The 18,376-nt window shown below is 38.8% G+C and overlaps 1 protein-coding gene across 10 annotated transcripts in view; it reads right to left on the reverse strand.

Annotated features, from left to right (window-relative positions):
* ntng1a (netrin g1a) overlaps positions 1-18,376 on the reverse strand; it is a 106,796-nt gene that overhangs the window by 62,237 nt on the left and 26,183 nt on the right. The window lies entirely within an intron of this gene.

Genomic DNA, 18,376 nt, shown 5'->3' on the forward strand with positions numbered 1-18,376 from the left:
GTATGTTGCATCTTCACTTTTATGAATTATTTAGCCACAAATACTTAAAAAATATAACTTGAAATGAAAAAAAAAAGGGTTAAAAAAGCTCTTGCATAATTTTGGACCATTAACTCACTAAACCACCTCCTCAAAGGTCTTTTCAAAACATTAGTCCCTGAGGCTTTATCTGTCTGCCTAAGGCACTCCGCTTTTAAGTGCTACCAGCTCCAATTTATCAGTAAAAGATAATCCAGTATTTGATTAGTTTAAATGGTACCCAGCATATGCGTGGAAGTGATTCTGATGTAGTGAAAAACATGACGGAATCAGGCCTTAGATGTAAGGCGATCCAATGAGGCAAAGAACAAGTAAGTTAGATTTAGAAACCGCTTCATTCAGCTAATAAGCTTTGCAAGTTTTCCCCCCGTCCTCCATGGCAAGGTGACAATGAAACAGCAATCTCTCAGGCCTCCTAACTGTTGGAGGGCCTCATTAATATCCTGCCTCGACCATCCCCTACAGGCATTTTCCTGCTCTGGGAAGTCATGGTTGCGAGGTGGTACAAGGCTGGATGGTGGTGGAAATTTCCACCTAGGTTTCTTAACACAATCTCATGGTGGCAAGGTAAGGTGTGACATTAACTGCAGCATCTGGTGCCCTGTGTGTGTTTGGCCTCTTGGTATATTGAAAATGCAAACTCTTCAGAGCTAATATGTTCGATAGCTTTATATTCAAGACTGCATGCATGAGAAAATAATTTCCCCCGTACAAAAAGTCTCTCGAGGTCAATTAAAATATAGTATCCAAGTAATGTCCATTGGATTATTTGAGTTAATGCCCTTAAACACGGTAAAAGACAAGACAGTATTTGTCAGTATCTCGTAAAGCTGTTGCAAATGACTGTGGTAAAATGTCCACTTGGCAATCGTAAAAGGCTAGCTAATGGGTAGATAGCAATTATTTCAAAATATCATGGATATATTTAATATAGGATTAAGCAGATCACCATAAATATTTGAAACCTGTTTAGTATACAAAGCCTATGTATACCTATTAGTCCATCTCGTTTTGGAAAAAGTTTGGAATTACTAATGAAAGAAGGAAAAGTTGTAGGGGAAAGTTAAATACAACGTCTAGACTTCGTTAGTGTTGAGAAACGCCAACAAATAGCATTTTATGTAGTGGTAGCTTCCGTCAAAAACTTTCAAGAAATTTAAAATTAATTGAATGTCGCCTAAACATCCCTTTGGTCCAAAGAAAAACCCAGAAACACCAAATGTGCTGATGGTAGCAGTGCTATACATTTCATTGAAATGTCACAATTTGCAAGAATTTCAAAATGGCAGGAAAATTTTGAAAATTGATTTTTATCGTTGTTTCATCCATTTGGTTAAAATGACAAATGGTCTTGTCAGGAATTGCAGACTTTTGCCAAACAGTCTAACACGTATGGTAAAACTCAAGATTTGATTGAACTACAACACTTTCTCTTTAAAATTTTTACTTTATTCTAGAACATCTCAGAATCAATAGTTAACTACTATTGTTAATAAAACAAAACAGAACTACAGAGCCACTTAGCCCTCCTCCTATTATTTTTGGGGACAATTTAACTCCATTTACTGATTAAAATCCCTAACTTTAAGATTGGCGTTTTGTTTGTTTGCTTGCTTGTAAATGTTTCATGCATTTTCCCTAATTTATTGGGGACGCTTATGACTTTTTGGGTTAGGTCATCGGGTAACAAGATGTTGATGTTGTCAGTTGCTTATGCAGTTACTATGTCCCTTATGATGATAATGTATGATTGGTGGTACTGTATTAGCCACTCTTAGTATGTTTAGTCTTATGCGGTTACTATGTCCCTTATGATGATAATGTGATTATTTGGTCAGTTGCTATGTGCCTCTATCCCCGTCTCTTTTAGTTTGTCTAGTCACTCTTTTTTTATTATAAAGGCCTTTATTTTGTCGTATAGTATTGTACATTGCCACCTTGTAGGCAGAAAATTAACTCGATGATATTTCTGTGGTCAGATTGACACCAGGGGGAAAAAAACATGTAAATTTGAAGCTAACTGGGAGGCTAACTGTGCTAAGGGAGTTATTGAAAGTTATTGAAATTGAGTTTCTTGCTTTGGATGCCATTGTTACATGCAGGTGTACCTAATGTTGTGGCTCTCGAGTGCATGCTGTCAAACCCACTGCTGTTGTCACTAGATATGTCCAAACATAATCGATTCCTGTGCCCCGAGGAGCTGAAAATGTGCTGCGTGTTAAACTTGGCAACCTTGGCCAGTCGTCCAGCACTCTCCTGAACCCACAGGTTAAATATATTTTATCACTGCCTCCGCCGTTACTTGTCTCCCACGCTTCAAAATACAGCCTTTATGCAGATCAATAACCTCGACCCGGAGAAGAGGAAAGAGATAAAATGCTGAGTGTATGGCCTCATGAAAATCAATGGCAGACATCTGTGTTTTACTGGAGGGGAACCTGTGAGGGCTTTGTTAAGCAATTAATGGTTTGGCACATGCAGAAATAATTGACCGGAGCATCGCTGTAATTACTAAAGATGTTTGTATAAATCCCAACGGGGTGTTGGGTGGTCAAAATGGGGGTAGGGTTCAACCATCACAGAAAACCAAGCTAGAACTGAGCACTTAATTGCTGTTGATGTCATCATAACACACCGGTTTGATCAGATTAGAATAGCGATTCTATGGGTGTATGTGTGTGTTGGCAGGATACTGCTCTGAATTCCTATCGCATTGTCCCCATTACTGTCAAACTGTTAACCCAATTTAACAGCCAACGAGAAGGATAAAAATCAACAATGTCGTAAACAGAGGCTCATGAATTTGATTGCAGACTCCATTCAGCCGCGCTTCACACAGCCTGAGCTGTTTGGAGTGTTCAGACGTTGGAAACAGAGATTAACTCTTGCTCTTTATGTGAGGGGCTTTTAGACACATAATAAAGCACTTGTCGAAATTAATTTTAATCTCAAACTTTTGTACATCTATCCATCCCCAGTTTGGGGATTTGTCACTAAGCGTTTCATTTCAGATCATTTTGTTCTTATCTTGAATAATTGAAATACACTCTTAATTCAAAATGCTTGTATCTCAAATCACCCTTCCCCATTGAAATGAATGGAAATGCTATTAATCCATTCTACCCCCCCCCCCCACAAAAAAATAAATACATATTTTTTTAATAAGAAAAATAGAGTTATGCACCACACATTGTCAGTACGCCAATAATATTAGTTGTTCTTTGAAGAAGACAAAGAATATATGTATCTGAGTATTGTTATATTATCCGTCCACATGTGCTGTTGTTTGTGTTCAGATATCTGTTGCTTAAAGTGCAACAACACCGGCGCATAGGCGCTAAATGTTAGCCCGTGTGCTAACATTTAGAGTTTCCCATTGTATGCTAGCATTAAGTTAGCCGCGGTTATGTAATAGTAATCAAAATCTGAGAGTGGCAATAAACCACTTTTTTGAAGAATGTTCAGTCATCTGCCACCATACAGCGTATGGTCATATCTAAAATAAATGCACACAAGTCAATGCAAAAACTAAGAATTTACCTTATTAGCGCATAACGATTCAAGGTAAGGTTTCTTGACCAATTCACAGGTATCGAAAAACAGATACAGCAAAATGAAGATTCCCAAAAATGTTTTGAGGATGAAGCAATAGAGATAAGGACAAAGATGTGTCTGAGATTTTAAACTGTGCCCAGTTTTTAAACCAAGATGTGATTGTGGCGCTGACAACCTTGGCCTGTCTACACCGCAGCCATTGATGGAGGATGGGACTTGAGGGAATATAAATTTACTGCCTGCTGATAAGACATCAAGATGGATGGGCTCTCACCAATCAAATCAATGTGTATGTGTGACAGATGTGTCCGATGTATAGCTCAGACAGCAAATTGAGCCCAGCCTGTAGCATCTATTCTTTTCCTTTTCCTTTTGTGTCCAGCTTCTTTCTTTATTCATCTTTAAACATTATCGCAGTAAATGTGTCTGTGTTTTTCTGTATTTAAATCAATATATCTGTTGCTTATTAAAAGGTCTGACTCAAGAACGTATTTTTGGTTTTGGCCTAAAAACAAAAAAATATTATGTCAACATACACGAATAATTACAGCAAACTTAATATCTATTTGTAACATTTTGGCTGAAATCAGTTGGTATGGGGAGGCAGTTAAGTCTCATGCTTTTGTTACCAACTTAGCTGAACATTCAAGCACGTGCTGGTTATCAGACGCTATAATGGCAACACTGTTAGCTAATGTTAATGTGTGTGGGGTAAATATTATGTAAATTAGCTGTGAAAATTGACAATTTTGAAGGTTTGCATCGCAGAGTTGTGGATGCAAAAGCGGAAAACCCTAAAGTAAAACAAACAAACAAACAAAGCACAAAAAAAACAAGGCAGTGGAATAACCAATATACCTGATAAAAATCTGCATCTCCCTCCAAAAAAACAAACAAAAAGAAAACATAGGAGTAGACTTCCATCAACCGTAAACGTGACGTGAGAAAATCAGTACAAACTAAACAAAACCAGAGAAATACTGTACAAACAAATTAACGAGACAACAAGGTACACCTGGAATAGACGCAGGTGGCTCGAGGGTGCTGATTGGATGACATACTGCATTCGAGGAAGGTGGGAAGTCAGTCGGGCGAATGTAAACGACAAAGATGGCTGTAATCAAATTATGGTTCACATTTTGACCTCCAGCAAACCTTTATAATTTCCTTTATTTATATCAATAAAAAATATCATCAATGTGTTTCATATATGTATATAAAACTATTAAAATGTCAAATTTGAATCATTTGACCCCTTTTATGTTTGAGTGGGCAGACATACAGCTCTGACTTAGATGATATGCTAATATCATATATGCTAATGCTAATTCTTGAGCACCGATCATCTCTCCTTCTGCTTTTTATGTCAAAGGTCAAAAATGACTGAAGCCATTCCCAGCATGCAAATTCTAATCACCTTCATCATGAAAATTTGCATAATTAGCTTGTTGCTTATTCATGACAGTCCATACAGCAGCTACGTTTAGTACATACATACAGTAAGCAGTCATGCACATTATCTGTTGTCTTAACTGGGATTTGTGATGTGTTAAATGCTTCAAGACATCCCTCCTCATGATAATGAAGACTTTTGCTCCTCAATAATAATTTCCTCATAACGACCCCGGAATCTTTTTTTTTTTTTTTTACTGCACCATCTCATTTTGGAAATTCTCCCTCCTTCCATCTATGCCTTGAGTAGCTCAGCCATCACATCCTACCTCCCATCTTCCTTGCTCCCTCTCCCATGGTGATAGGTGGTGCAGACAGAAAGACGGGCTTAACCTGGACGTGGAATGAATATTGGATGCCAGTGTGACAGATTACAGCGGTAATAGACACCCGGGCCAAATCCTCACAAGGATTACAATCATATTTTCAAATGGTTCAGGGTCGGCCGGAGGACGCCCAGGCTGGACGCTGGTCAAGCAGGTGACAGCGGACCACACAGCGGATATTCACATCATATTTATTATTATTATTATTTTAATTTTTTTCTGGAGAGAGAAAAAAAAAAGTATTTATTTTTCAATTGCCTTATGTCTCCCGGCAGACTTACAACCTGGATAGAGGAATGAGTTTAATCCTTTAAATGGCTATAATTGATTTTGTACACACACACACACCAAGAGTATTGCTTGGTGTTCATTGGCTGCAACACTTTTTGTTTTGTGGCCCCAGTGGGGTAGATCCAAGACAGCGGTGAGCTCTTCTGGTTAACCACCTTTAGCACCAGTGTGTGGCTGCCACATAAACCGAGCGGAGCTTATGAGGCGGGACCGTGTGTACATATCCTCATCATGCATCCGCCTCTTTTAGTGCCTGTCAATTTGGGAGATTCACGAAGCTTAAAACAATAGTAGTAGAGTGAGCCTTCAGCACCTACTCCTCGCATTTAGAGGATATAAAAATACATTTTACATTCCATTATCTTTTATATGGGGTGTCGCTATCATATGCTTTGAAGGACAGGATGATGGCCCCCGTGCTCGAGAGTGTAAGTGTAAAAGTCACTGCCGGGTGATAAGTGCATCGCTAACACAGAGAGTTCATGGCTTGGGCAGCCCAGCATGAGTTATTAGAACACCAAGCTGCTCAAATTGTACACTAGATAAAACTCTTGAGAGTGCAGATGAGAGCCCTGACCTCAACCCCATTAAAACACCTGCACTTCTGGGTAAATGGGCAAAAATGACCTCAGACACACGGAACACTCATCGAAAATCTTCCACATCGATTTTCACTTTCTGGTTGCGTAATGGCCCGGGTTTGCCAATATGTGTCTCAAAAGAATACGCTTCTCAATCAAACTGTCCTATCAGATAATGGAAGCCGTTATTGTTTTCCACTCTGAGGCTTCATCAAATTGTCACTGTTGTTGCATCACCCAACAATTGCTTCACATTTTTTCATCCACTCTTGTACTGATATCAGGGTGCTATAGTTGACAAATACCTGCTCGAGTGGCCTTGGTTGCAACACTTTTTTTAAATATATATATTTTTTATTTATTTATTTATTTTTTTTACTTTTTTGGGGGGGAATCTACTTGGGTGGCCCGCCCAAGTATTAACATGGTGTGGGAAACACTGAATAAGGCCGGCCGGCCTAATACAGATACCCGATATCGGTACTATTAATCTGTAGTCTTCAAATTTATTCCCACCAATTTACATAAATGGTTTCTTCCAAATCGCACAATTTTAAAACCATAATTGGTCAAATGCAGCAAAAATATTTCAAAACAAGTGCATCAACAATGACAGTGACAAAAGTGATTTTACGAAGGCAAAAAAGTCCAATTATTATTATGTACTTGATAGAGCAGGGGTGGCCAAGTTCGGCCCCTGAGAGCCACTATCCAGCCTGTTTTGCATGTCTCCCTCCTTCAGCGCAGCTGAATCTAATGATCAGCTAATCAGCAAGCTTTGCAGAAGCCGATAACGATCCTGATCATGAAACAGGTGTGTTACGTGGAGAAAAACATAGAAAACAGGCTTGGATAGTGGCTCTGGAGGACCGAACTTGGCCACCCCTGTGGTAGAGTTTTGAAATTGTCGGTTTGAATTGTTCTTTTCTTTAGTAGAATCATTAGCAGAGGTAGTGGGGGGATATTAAATTATTAAAACTGATATTAAAATTAAAATGATGCGATGGATCATGAACAAGGGAGAGGTAATCAATGAGTCTGTCATCAGGTTCACTTAACATTGCAAATTAAATCAGTGCACTGTTTTATTTGGAATCAAGAATAATAATGATGAATATCATTTATTCTGTTCTTTCTGAAATGTTTCCCCTATTTTTGTTTTATTTTCCAAAGGAGGCTTGGTGAGACAAAGCGAAAGGAACACGTGGTCGTCATTTTCCTGATTTTTCCACACCACCCTTTAAGTCTTATTTTATTTAAATCTTAGTTTTTAAGAGATGATTAAAATCAATATTGTGGTTAGGCCTAGCATTCCCTCTGTGGATACTTAACTGCGCAGAGAGTAGTTGTGATTCAGCTCCAGGCCCCTCTGTCAGATCACTGAAGGTCTATTTAGTCATTCTAAAGGGAGACTTTCTTCTTTTTCGTCTTTATTTCTCTCACAGTCTTTTTTCCTGCATGCATTCGAATGCCCCCCAACGACACACCCCCTCCCCCCACCCCCACCCCCTCCCAGCCCTCCGCCAGTCTGAATCGGAGATGATTGGCAGATGACTCTTGGGGAAAGGGAGCTTGGGCCTTTTACTTTTCTCTGAGCTTGGAAGATCACGACACTCGGACACACTGACAGGCAAAGTGTCCTAGCGCACACTCGCGCAGACACACAATCTGGTTTTAAAGGCAAGCCACACTGAGCCCTCGTTAACCCATGGAGGTTAAAACTAAAATAAAAATAAGGGGGGAAAAAGCAGTATGAAGAAGTGCAGCCGCCACTGATTAATTACAAGTGGATCCACTTGCATTCCCAACAATGACTGCAATCATCCACTGCAATTATAACTCACAAATCTCAAAAGGGACTCAAGGGTGCTCTACCAGTTGATTGTGACCGAACGCCTGATAATCAGGATGATACTATAAAGATGAGAGGGAGCCAACGGTTTTTGTAGCTGAAAAGTACTTTTCACAGAGCCGGTAAAAACACACCAATCAACTCCACTCTGCTGAAATTAAAGATACATTAAGCGCTCTCTTTGTCATGAATTAAACTAAGAGATACAAATTAACGAGCCTGTGTTTGTGTGTGCATGACGAGGGCTCGCCTGTTTGTAGGATTCCATGTGTACGTTTCCGGCGCCAAACACAGCAGAAGCACACTGTTTTTTAGGCTGCAATCCTCGTTAATGAGGGATTAGATGCGGTGGTTGATCTTGTGATCGCTGCGCATGCTCATGCTCATTAGGTGGACAGGATGGGAAATAAAGAAAAAGTCCGTCAGCAAGGGATCGGACTTGAGGGGGCTGGTGAGAAGTGCGTGTACATTTTGAAAATGTGATGGGATTCAAATTGATGCAGGCTAGTGATGTAAACAACCACATAATTTAGCCTTTCAGTCAGTTAGCGAAATGCTAAATAGCGTATGATGCGGTGCCACAATCCTTTAACCGTTTGTGGTCCACATTCTATTTTTAGCATTCCACAGCATATCGTGAAAAACACTTATGTCCATTTTGTCTTTTTTTTTTTGTGGATGTTTTCGGGATGTCTGCATTCAGTTTGATCCCAAAAACATAAAAATGTAAAAAATGACAAAAATTGTAAAAAAAAAAAAAAAAAAAGTGTTTTTCACATAGCAACGACAGTAGTCACGGCCCATATCACTATTTTAGAGCATTTATTATTCTATGCATTTTTTTCTTAATAGCGTGACGTAAAATGTGTGATTGTCAAATGTCCAATTGAAGACTACTACAACTATAACAGTGGTTCAAAACCTGGGGCCTAGAACGGATTATTGGCATTTCCATTTATTTCAATGGCAAAAGATGGTTTGACTCTTATCTCAAGTCACCGCTATATTTAGCAAACATAAAGGTAGTTGTAACAAAAGCATTAGCAAAATTGTTATTTGGCTGGAAGGGAATGCATCTTGCAAGCATTCATTTCATCCTTGCTGGCAGATTTTGCTGACAGCTGCACAATGGAAAGCAATATTGTCAGGTGAGGTGAATTTCAGGTGAGGGCGCCTTTCAATCTATTATAACTGGCTTCCTTTTTCTTCTGTAATCCTGCATCCACAATAGGCAAGGCTTTCTCCCCAGTGGCTGAAAACAATAAAAATATTCAATGTCACAGCGAAACGAAGTGCAACGCTGATTTCACCAACCGTTTTTTTTTTTGCTCCTTATTTTCCAACTCCATCGACTCTTCCTTTATTTATCCTCTCTTAGAGTTGATTTCATCTGACGTGACAGAGTTGAGGAAGCCACGGGCGGAGGTGCTACAATTGCTCTGTCGCCGCTCTAAACATGGCAACAAGCGAACGCCGTGACAGCTCTTGGGTGCAACGCGGGGAATCGGCAAAAATGCGGTGCATCATTGCAGCCTGTTTGACTCCAGCCTTTGTACCTCGTTTCATCTACACCGGTAAACTACTCCGTTTCCACCCTCTTCGCTTGGCCTACTTTTGGGGCTGGAATGGGAAAGCTCACTGGCATGGAGGTGGTGGCATTGAAAAGCAAGGGTAGCCTGACAGTAAATTCTAGAGGGGGGAAAAAATCCAGGTTCGAATGATGCATTCAAAGAGTGAGCAGTTTACTGTAAACGAGGTTTTTATTAGCGCTTATCACTGGGGAGCATCGAGCTTCTATATTACTTCTGACTCAACATTATTGACACAAATGAAAATGAGATGTAATTTAGCCTTTCGCATCAATCTAATCACTCCAGCGTTAGAAATTCTCACTGCTTGGATATGAGAAATTTGTGAGAATATTTGCAGGTCGGGGTTTGTCAGCACTGCATGTTTAATGCTAAATACACAACTTCTGAGGTCATTCGATTTGAATTTATATGAACATTTTCAGGAGAAAAAAAAAAAATCACACAAAACGCTTTGGATATGTCTCTTGATTTTTAGTTTAGTTACAATTAGGTGTGATAACATTTTTAATCGTAATTAATCGCATGACTTCAATAGTTAACTCACGAATATTTGCAAATGTTATATCTGTTTCAAATGTACAATAAAATGTACAATATTTTTTTCACAATTTTCATACACTGGAAAAAATGTTAACTAATAGAAATATGGCTGCATATTTTAGTTATTGATACAGTAATTTCATAATAATTCATACAATTGAGTTAAATTTAAAAGATGCACTGTAACGAGCGTGATATTGACTTGTGTTGTTCATTTTTCTGCCACTAGATGGCATCATTGCATTTGTAAGACGTTGGTGACATATTGACTTGTGTTGTTCCTTTTTCTGCCACTAGATGGCATCATTGCATTTGTAAGACGTTGGTGACAGCTCCGTGCATTTTTCTAATATTAAGAGCTATCTAATCTTTAACATGAAGCAACTTGTGAAATTCTGCACATTTTTAATATTGTAAAACAAAACTTGACCCCAGTCTCCACAAATATATGTATTATTTTCACATTTATTACTGCTAAATTTTGACATGGACTGCCTTTCCAAGTAAGGGGTGGTCATTAATCGCGCGTTAAAAAAATTGTTGTGTTAAAGGAACTTTAAATGAACACACTCATTTTGACACTAGTTACAATAATACTTCACAACATTTGTAATTTCACATGTACCTGTGGGTAAAAAAAAAGCAAAGCCTGGAGAGTCTCTGTCACCTAAAAACACAACTGAACGATCATTGCCAAGAATCTCTCAAAAATCCACACTCTCGCTCATCTCCTTTCTTTGTATTATATTAAGGTACACAATAACTACAGCAGCAGCAAGATGTGGACTGCCTTCTTCCTCAAATGTTGTTTGTGGTTACGTAAAAAAAATAAAATAAAAAATAAAATAAAAAATAAAATACAGTTGCATATGTGTCCCTTCAAAATGCTGGTTCTCAATAACACCACCAGGGCTCACAGTCATTCTGATGTGTGTCATCAGTTCATGCCATTACTCATCACTAAATAGAGTGCATCGTCATAAAACTTTTAGCATCTTCAATTTAAATAAGGTACGCACATTATTTTGTGACAGAAACTACGAAAATACTCTCCAGCAAAATATTCCCCAGAGATTGAGACTAGCAAATGAGGATTATTGAAACACTTAATTAGTGATTTAAACCAGCTATGCGGACAATCATTGAGAATCCATTGAAAATGTTGGCTTGTAGCATTATGCTAATCCACCAAATAATGACTAGCCTCTAGGGGCTCCGGGGCGCGCACGCTCGGAGCAGGCAGTCTTGTTTGGCTGGCTCTGCTCAGTGTGGGCATCTGCCTGCGCAAACCCTTGGAGAGCATCTGTTGGCAGTGAGATGGAACAGCCTTGCCAAACCTTCACCCACATTTGACTTCTTAGTGGGAGCATGGCAGCTGAACTAATGCACCTTTGAATAGCAGGATCGTGCGCAGGGATTATGTTTGCAATAAAAGAGTAAGATAATGCAAAGTGCCCCAATTCTTCCTCTATGGACAACTAAAGCAGATAAAAAGTGACATACTTATTATTCATCATTAATCTACTACATTTGAGGTGTTCTGTAATCAAGCCACAATGTGAGTGACAACAAACCCGAGTCTAATGGTGTGTATAATCATCAGCATATTAATTTATTGTATTTTTGGTGGTGAAATTCCAAGGATAAATTTCACAGTTTAGTTAGTGGTTTCAGATCAAAAGATGAATATTAACTTATTCACTGCCATTGACGGCTATAGAGGTCCAAAAATTTATTTGAACTATTTATATTAGTTAAAAAATTTTTCCCACTTTTGTTAACAAGAGTATGAAAACCTACAATTTTTTTATTGGATTAGAACAGATATAAAATGTGTGATTAATCGTGAGTTAACTAGTGAAGTCATGCGATTAATTACGATTAAAAATTGTAATCGCCTGGCGCCCCTAATTTGTAATAATCTTTCCCTTAAAACAAAGAAGATTATTAAAAAATAAAAATAAAGGTTTTTTTTTGTTTAAAAGAAAAGATTATTAAAAATTAGGGGCATCAGGCGATTAAAATTTGCAATCATAATTAATCGCATGACTTCACTAGTTAACTCATGATTAATCACAAATTTTATATCTGTTCTAAATGTACAAAAAAAATCTAGGTTTTCATACTCTTGTTAACAAAAATGAAAAAAAAAAAGTTAAACTAATAGAAATAGTTCAAATGAATTTTTTAAAAGTCTATAGCTGTCAATGGCAGTGAATAAGTTAAGAGACACAAGTCCAGAATTGCATTTTGCAGACTGTTGCATTCTTCATTTGAAATGCTTTACTGCGGCCCCTTTCAGTTCTTGTTTGTGGTAGTTTCGCCCTTCAGTCTCCTCTTTAGGAATTAAAATACAGGTTCTACTGGGTTGAAGTCTGGTGGTTGACTTGGCCAGTCTAAGACCTTCCTTGTTACATTCGAGTCTGGTGTAGTCCATAGGTCGCTGGCTTGGGAAGTTATTGCCACTTAGGGTCCCATATCGCAATTCCATTACATACATTACTACGTGATGTCATTCATCTTTTCGAGGGATAAACTCTGCTGGCTTCCCACTGACGTCTGCCATGTTGTTGAGCTATGTAACCGTTGCATTTAGAATGCTAAGCTAGTACTGCACTACTGCATATTTGATTTCAAGAACAAAATACAGAAAATATCAATACAAATATTGTCAAATGAATTCCCATTTACCAATTTCCATTACATGGTTAACACTGATCCATATGTCAATTGGACAAATAAAAAGCAAATCACTGTTATAGTAATAGTACAGTATGGTATAGTAGAGAATAATAATCTTGCCTATTTTCGAACAAGGTCATAGACTAGGTCAACATTATTTTGTAAGAAAATCCTCTATACATTTACAAAAATCAAAAATTCAACTGCTGTGGAAACTCATGGTTGGCGGTCAATGTGGAAGTTAATAAGCATGCGCCGTTATCTAGCTGAATCTAACTAAAGCTTTGATTTTCTGTCAAAACCAAGCAAATGTTACAATTCAGTGAACCAGACGTCGCGTGTATGTAAGTCACCAAGCAGCAATATTGCATAGTGTGCACATGCATGATTTAAAACTCTGAGTGACTTTCACACGAAGCTCTCAACAAAAATTTACTGCTACAATAATTGTGGTTTGGTTAAAATCAAAACTGCTTAAAATGATCAGCCACAATAACAGAACTTGCTCTATGCTTGGTTGCTTTCCCTGAGGGTGATTTTTTCCTTTTTATAGACAAAGAAACACAAAGAGCGTTATGAGAAAATCCACTTGCTAATTTGAGAAGCAAACTAAAGAGTGTACATGGCTGACTTGATGACAGCTGTCAGTGTGACAAGAGCTATTATCAGGTGGGATTTAAATTGTTATGCTGGAGGCAACCAGGCGGTGTCCAGGAGGGATTTGAAAAGACAAGGTTTGTGAAGAAGCCGGGGAGGGTTTCAGGTACCGTCACTCAAACGTATATTGTTTCTCCTGCAGGCCCATGTTGAATATTCATATAGAGTAACTCGTATTGACACCCCAAAAGTAAAACAACTAACATTATGCCACAAGCAATTACACAACAGAGACAAACGCTGGTGGATTTAACAGTAGGCTATGTTGTTGGAATTTTTGTTTCTACTATCTCTTGAAGAGATTATTATAATAGTGATGTAGCAGAGTGATTAGAGTATACAGACGCTCCCCTACTTGCGAATATTCGAGTTACGAACAACGGTACATATGAACATGTCTGCGCGTGTGTCGGAAAATGTCCGGAAAGAGATGCTGTAAGTTAGATTTTGTATTGCGCGCCTTTTTCCGAGTGTTTTCGCTCATAGATAAAGCCATCGCACTCTTCGAGCAGCAAGACCCAAATATTGAACGTTGCACAAAGGTTGCAAATCAATTGAATGATGCCATACAGTGCTACCGCATCATTTATGATGAAAAAAAGAAGGAAACTGTGCAATCGTCGTTGGATCGCTTCTTTCGGCCAGTTTCTAGTAAATCCTCCAAGGAAGATACTCATCAACCCTCATCTTCTTCTCCTCGACCCTCAACTTCTTCCTAAGTGTTCTTCCATTAAGTGTCTCTCGCTCTCTCTCTAACATACAGTACTGTATGTATTCTCTCCATTTTATTAAAAGTTTTTTTCAGTACAAACCAATGCAGGTTACTTGTACAAGCCTTAAACATACTTATATAAACCTTCAATATACTTATATAGGCTTTAAACATAAATTATAATACAAATTATAGCACTGAAGCAACTTACGAACGAATTCACCTTATGAACGATCGCTCGGAACGTAACTCGTTCGTAAGTTGGGGAGCGTCTGCACTTGTCCTAATCCATAGTTAGCACTTAGCAGCGCAACAAAATCGCCACAGTGACTTACTCGCATGGTCATTGGCATGGTATTGTTCCCAAAAGTAAACAGTTTAAAAGCGACATGGAATTGTAAATGGTGACTCTTTGGACCATATTTATACGGGAACTCATTTGAAATATTATTTACGAAGAAAAGTGTGAGCTCTCGAAGTCATCCGAATTGCTGGAGCTAACAGTGAGCTAGCTTGCTAGCGTCCCAAATCACCCACAGCTTTTCTATTTCTGAATGATTTTCATACATATAGCACAAAGTGGGGCCTACATTTGCACATAAGTTTAGTTTTCTTCCCTTTGGTATTTTCGTAGGCACGCGTGTAAGAATGCCAACTTCAAAATAAAGCTTAACTCAACAAAGACTACATGGACATCAATGCCTTGTTCGCGTTTTTATGTTGACATTGTTCCTGACTGTAACTGGGGTCAGTTTATCTTGCCGTCACAAACTGTTGCCACCAGTATCAATAAGTCATCCTGAAATCATGTTTAATAGCTAAAAAAAAAACCAATTAATCACACTGACATTGACATATGGCGCATCTTGCTAGCGTTAACATCTAGTGGCTAGCAGCTAAGTTAGTGTCCGATATAGGCTGTCAAGAAACGTTTGACTTTGTTTCAAAGGCATTTTAGTACACAAAAATAACACTTTTGATGACAGCCTGGCACAGTTGCAGTTCCTACTATTTTTATTTTTTATTTTTACAAACCAGGCTTAATCAAATGTGCTGTTTGAGCCCGCAAAATTGCTACTGTGGTTCTGACAACTTTGTCTCTCATAGCCCAAATCTCACTAATGTTTCTGGAGAAGAAAATACGGTTTGAAATGTTGATTATCTCAAAAATGAAAACAGTTGGTCGTTCATTATTAAGTAAAATGTCTTATTTTCTCTTCTGTATTCATAATTGAAACATTCATAATAACGATGAACAAAAAAAAGAGGACAATTACATTTAGTGCATTGTGACACATTTTACCAAACCTTTGTTTACTAAATTGCAATTTCTTCAATATGAGTTCTGGTTAAAAATAAGTGCTTATGAGAAGCAACATAGGACAACGGAAGAACACACTGCAATATTCCCTGTTGTAATAAATACGTAATTGCATCACAGCAAGCATTTGTTCTTGGTCCTGCTGTGAATGAGATTAGTAGACAGACTACAGTTGATGGACAGAGTTTGTGACTAAAAAACTTGAGACTGACTACAACACAAAATCCTACTTAGAAAATATTTTCTTCCTGCTGACTGTTTTAACCCCTCGGCGTTATTGTGACCATTTTTTGGCTTTTTGTTGGTTCTGACCAAGCCATTTCAAAATAAAATACTGCCCACGGGTTTTAACAATGTAATCAAATTTGGATTTGTCGGTGCTGCAGTTGTTGACAAGATTTGTGAAGGGAAGCCTGACACATTTTTGTGTAAGGATGTAAATGACGCAACAATGGCAAAAGAGATTAATCCGATTTATGCATTGCTGTGGCGAGCTGAACTGTACTATTGGTGTAAACTTGCCTTTCATTCCTATAGGATGCTGCCTCGTCACTGTGGGGTCACCGACCAACAACATAACCCACAAATGAATGATCTCAGCTCAAACAAGCACAAACAAGCTGAAAACGCATCCTAACGAGGCTGTGAAGTGATGAAGCAAAAGCGATGAGAGCAGTTAGCCGTATGCCAGCCCCCGCCTACACTTCCCAGTAGGCGCTGCCCTCTTGTCGCAGACCTGTTTGCTGACTTCAGCCAATATAACGCTGGCACAAGTCTGCTGAAAGGTGTTCATCCAGTCAGCACAACAGTCTCCCACCTTTTCTATCAGGAGCTCGTCTCCCTTTACATCACAATGCGCTAATCTCCAATAACACGCTCAATTAAAAAGCTTCTCCCCCTTAAATCTCAACGGCACTATAATATAACATGAAGTACTTGAGATTAAAGTACTTACATAATCAACAACAATTAGAGCACCCTGATACATGCTATTAGCTCTAATCATCGGGCAAATGTGTCCTTCATTACAAAGCTTTAACAACCTTACAAATTCCAGCCCGCGCGGGATTTCACTTTTTCTGCCTCACTGTCAAGTGCTTCGCTATTGATAATCTATTTCAAATAGCTTCTCAGACTGAGCATGTAAAGAATTTAAAGTCAACATGGTGCTCTGTAGGAATTGTTACTTTAGAAATAGAGCAGCCCTACAGCTTCCAACAAAGATAATTCAGAGTGGAAATCCAGTATGCTGGCACGGTGAGCGGCTTACTCTGTGTTCTTATCTCTTGGCAGAGCGATGCTGAGGCGCTCACTGCCACATGGCACCCAGATACGTGGTGAGGCACAATCACACATGCTGGCTTTTATGACTCATTGCACACCACCGTGGCTTCCGAATGGCAAAAAACAGCAAAGAATCAAAAAGGTCTGGTTTGTTAAAATTCCTAAAATAGCTGGCAAAATAATGAGGTAGAAGTGTTTGGATTGCGCAACTTGTAATAGACACAATGAAACCAGCATTTTTCTGCCATTACCACAACATCGGCATGCTTTGCATTTAAATTTTTTTCTCGCCATGCTACCATTTGGAACAGTAAATCTTTATCTGGCTTGTGGTTCCACTGTTGGATGTGTCGGCAACACATAAATAGAGGGACATCATAGCAGCACGACACGCGGTGAAAGCTGCCAATAAATTCAATAAGGAAGCGCAGCCTGTCACAGTAAATAAAGGACAACAATGGAGGATATCCAGCATAGTGTTGATAAAAGGTGCATTATGGGGTATTTCCTATTCTATTGCCGATGTTGCGTGGAGGGTATGATTCTCTGTCATCCAGTCATTTGGCGGTAATTTAGGTGGCATGTCAGTACTGATGAAACTGTTGAATTGGGACGGCACCTTACTTTGGTACTGCTTAAAACTACACACTCAAAGTGTCAAACATTTTCACTCTGACAACAAATAAATAGGCAACCGTGCTTTTGACAATGTCTCATACTACCCGTGGGCAGTATTTTATTTTGAAATGGCTTGGTCAGAACCAACAAAAAGCCAAAAAATGGTCACAATAACGCCTAGGGGTTAAGTCAATCTCTAAATGTAAACCCATGCATTCTAGGAGACTAACCACCCAAAAACGGACAACAACCGAAAAAGGTTGTGGTTAAAGCATGGAAAAACATCACAACATCACAACGCAAAGTTTGGGTAATGGCAGCGTTTGACAGTGACTATGTTTACATGCAGACAATAACCCTTTCAAAAACCCGAATGTAAAGCCATGTAAACACGCGCAAAACCCAAATATGCTCTTGTACGGGTTTTACAAATCCTGAATAAGACCCGCATATAAACGCATTTGGAATACCTCGATTGAATTATTTTCTTCTTCTTTTTTTTTTATTTGCAAGGAATCTTGATTTTTAAAGTAACACTCGCTAAAGAAGCCTCCCTTGGATACATTGATTTCTTTGTGGCGTTTTCACATTATTTTGTGTCTCGACGGCAAAAACGACAAGTATATAAGACCGTGCTTCTGGCGTGTAACCCACCGGAAATACTCAAACCGGTGTTAAGCAAACATGACGCTCGCAGCAAAGAACCACACTTCTGGAGCAAGGAGGAAACCGACTACTTTATTTAGCGTGGTGAGTGACATAAATAGAATGTCTTATACTGGACATAGTAAGTTAAAAGCGGAAATTACGTTATTTACGTAATTACGTTGTCCGCACATTCTGGTCTGAAGCTTTTCAGGTACACGCCTGAGTC

This window comes from Vanacampus margaritifer, chromosome 20, assembly GCF_051991255.1.
Source record: "Vanacampus margaritifer isolate UIUO_Vmar chromosome 20, RoL_Vmar_1.0, whole genome shotgun sequence".
Classification (NCBI taxonomy): Eukaryota; Metazoa; Chordata; class Actinopteri; order Syngnathiformes; family Syngnathidae; genus Vanacampus; species Vanacampus margaritifer.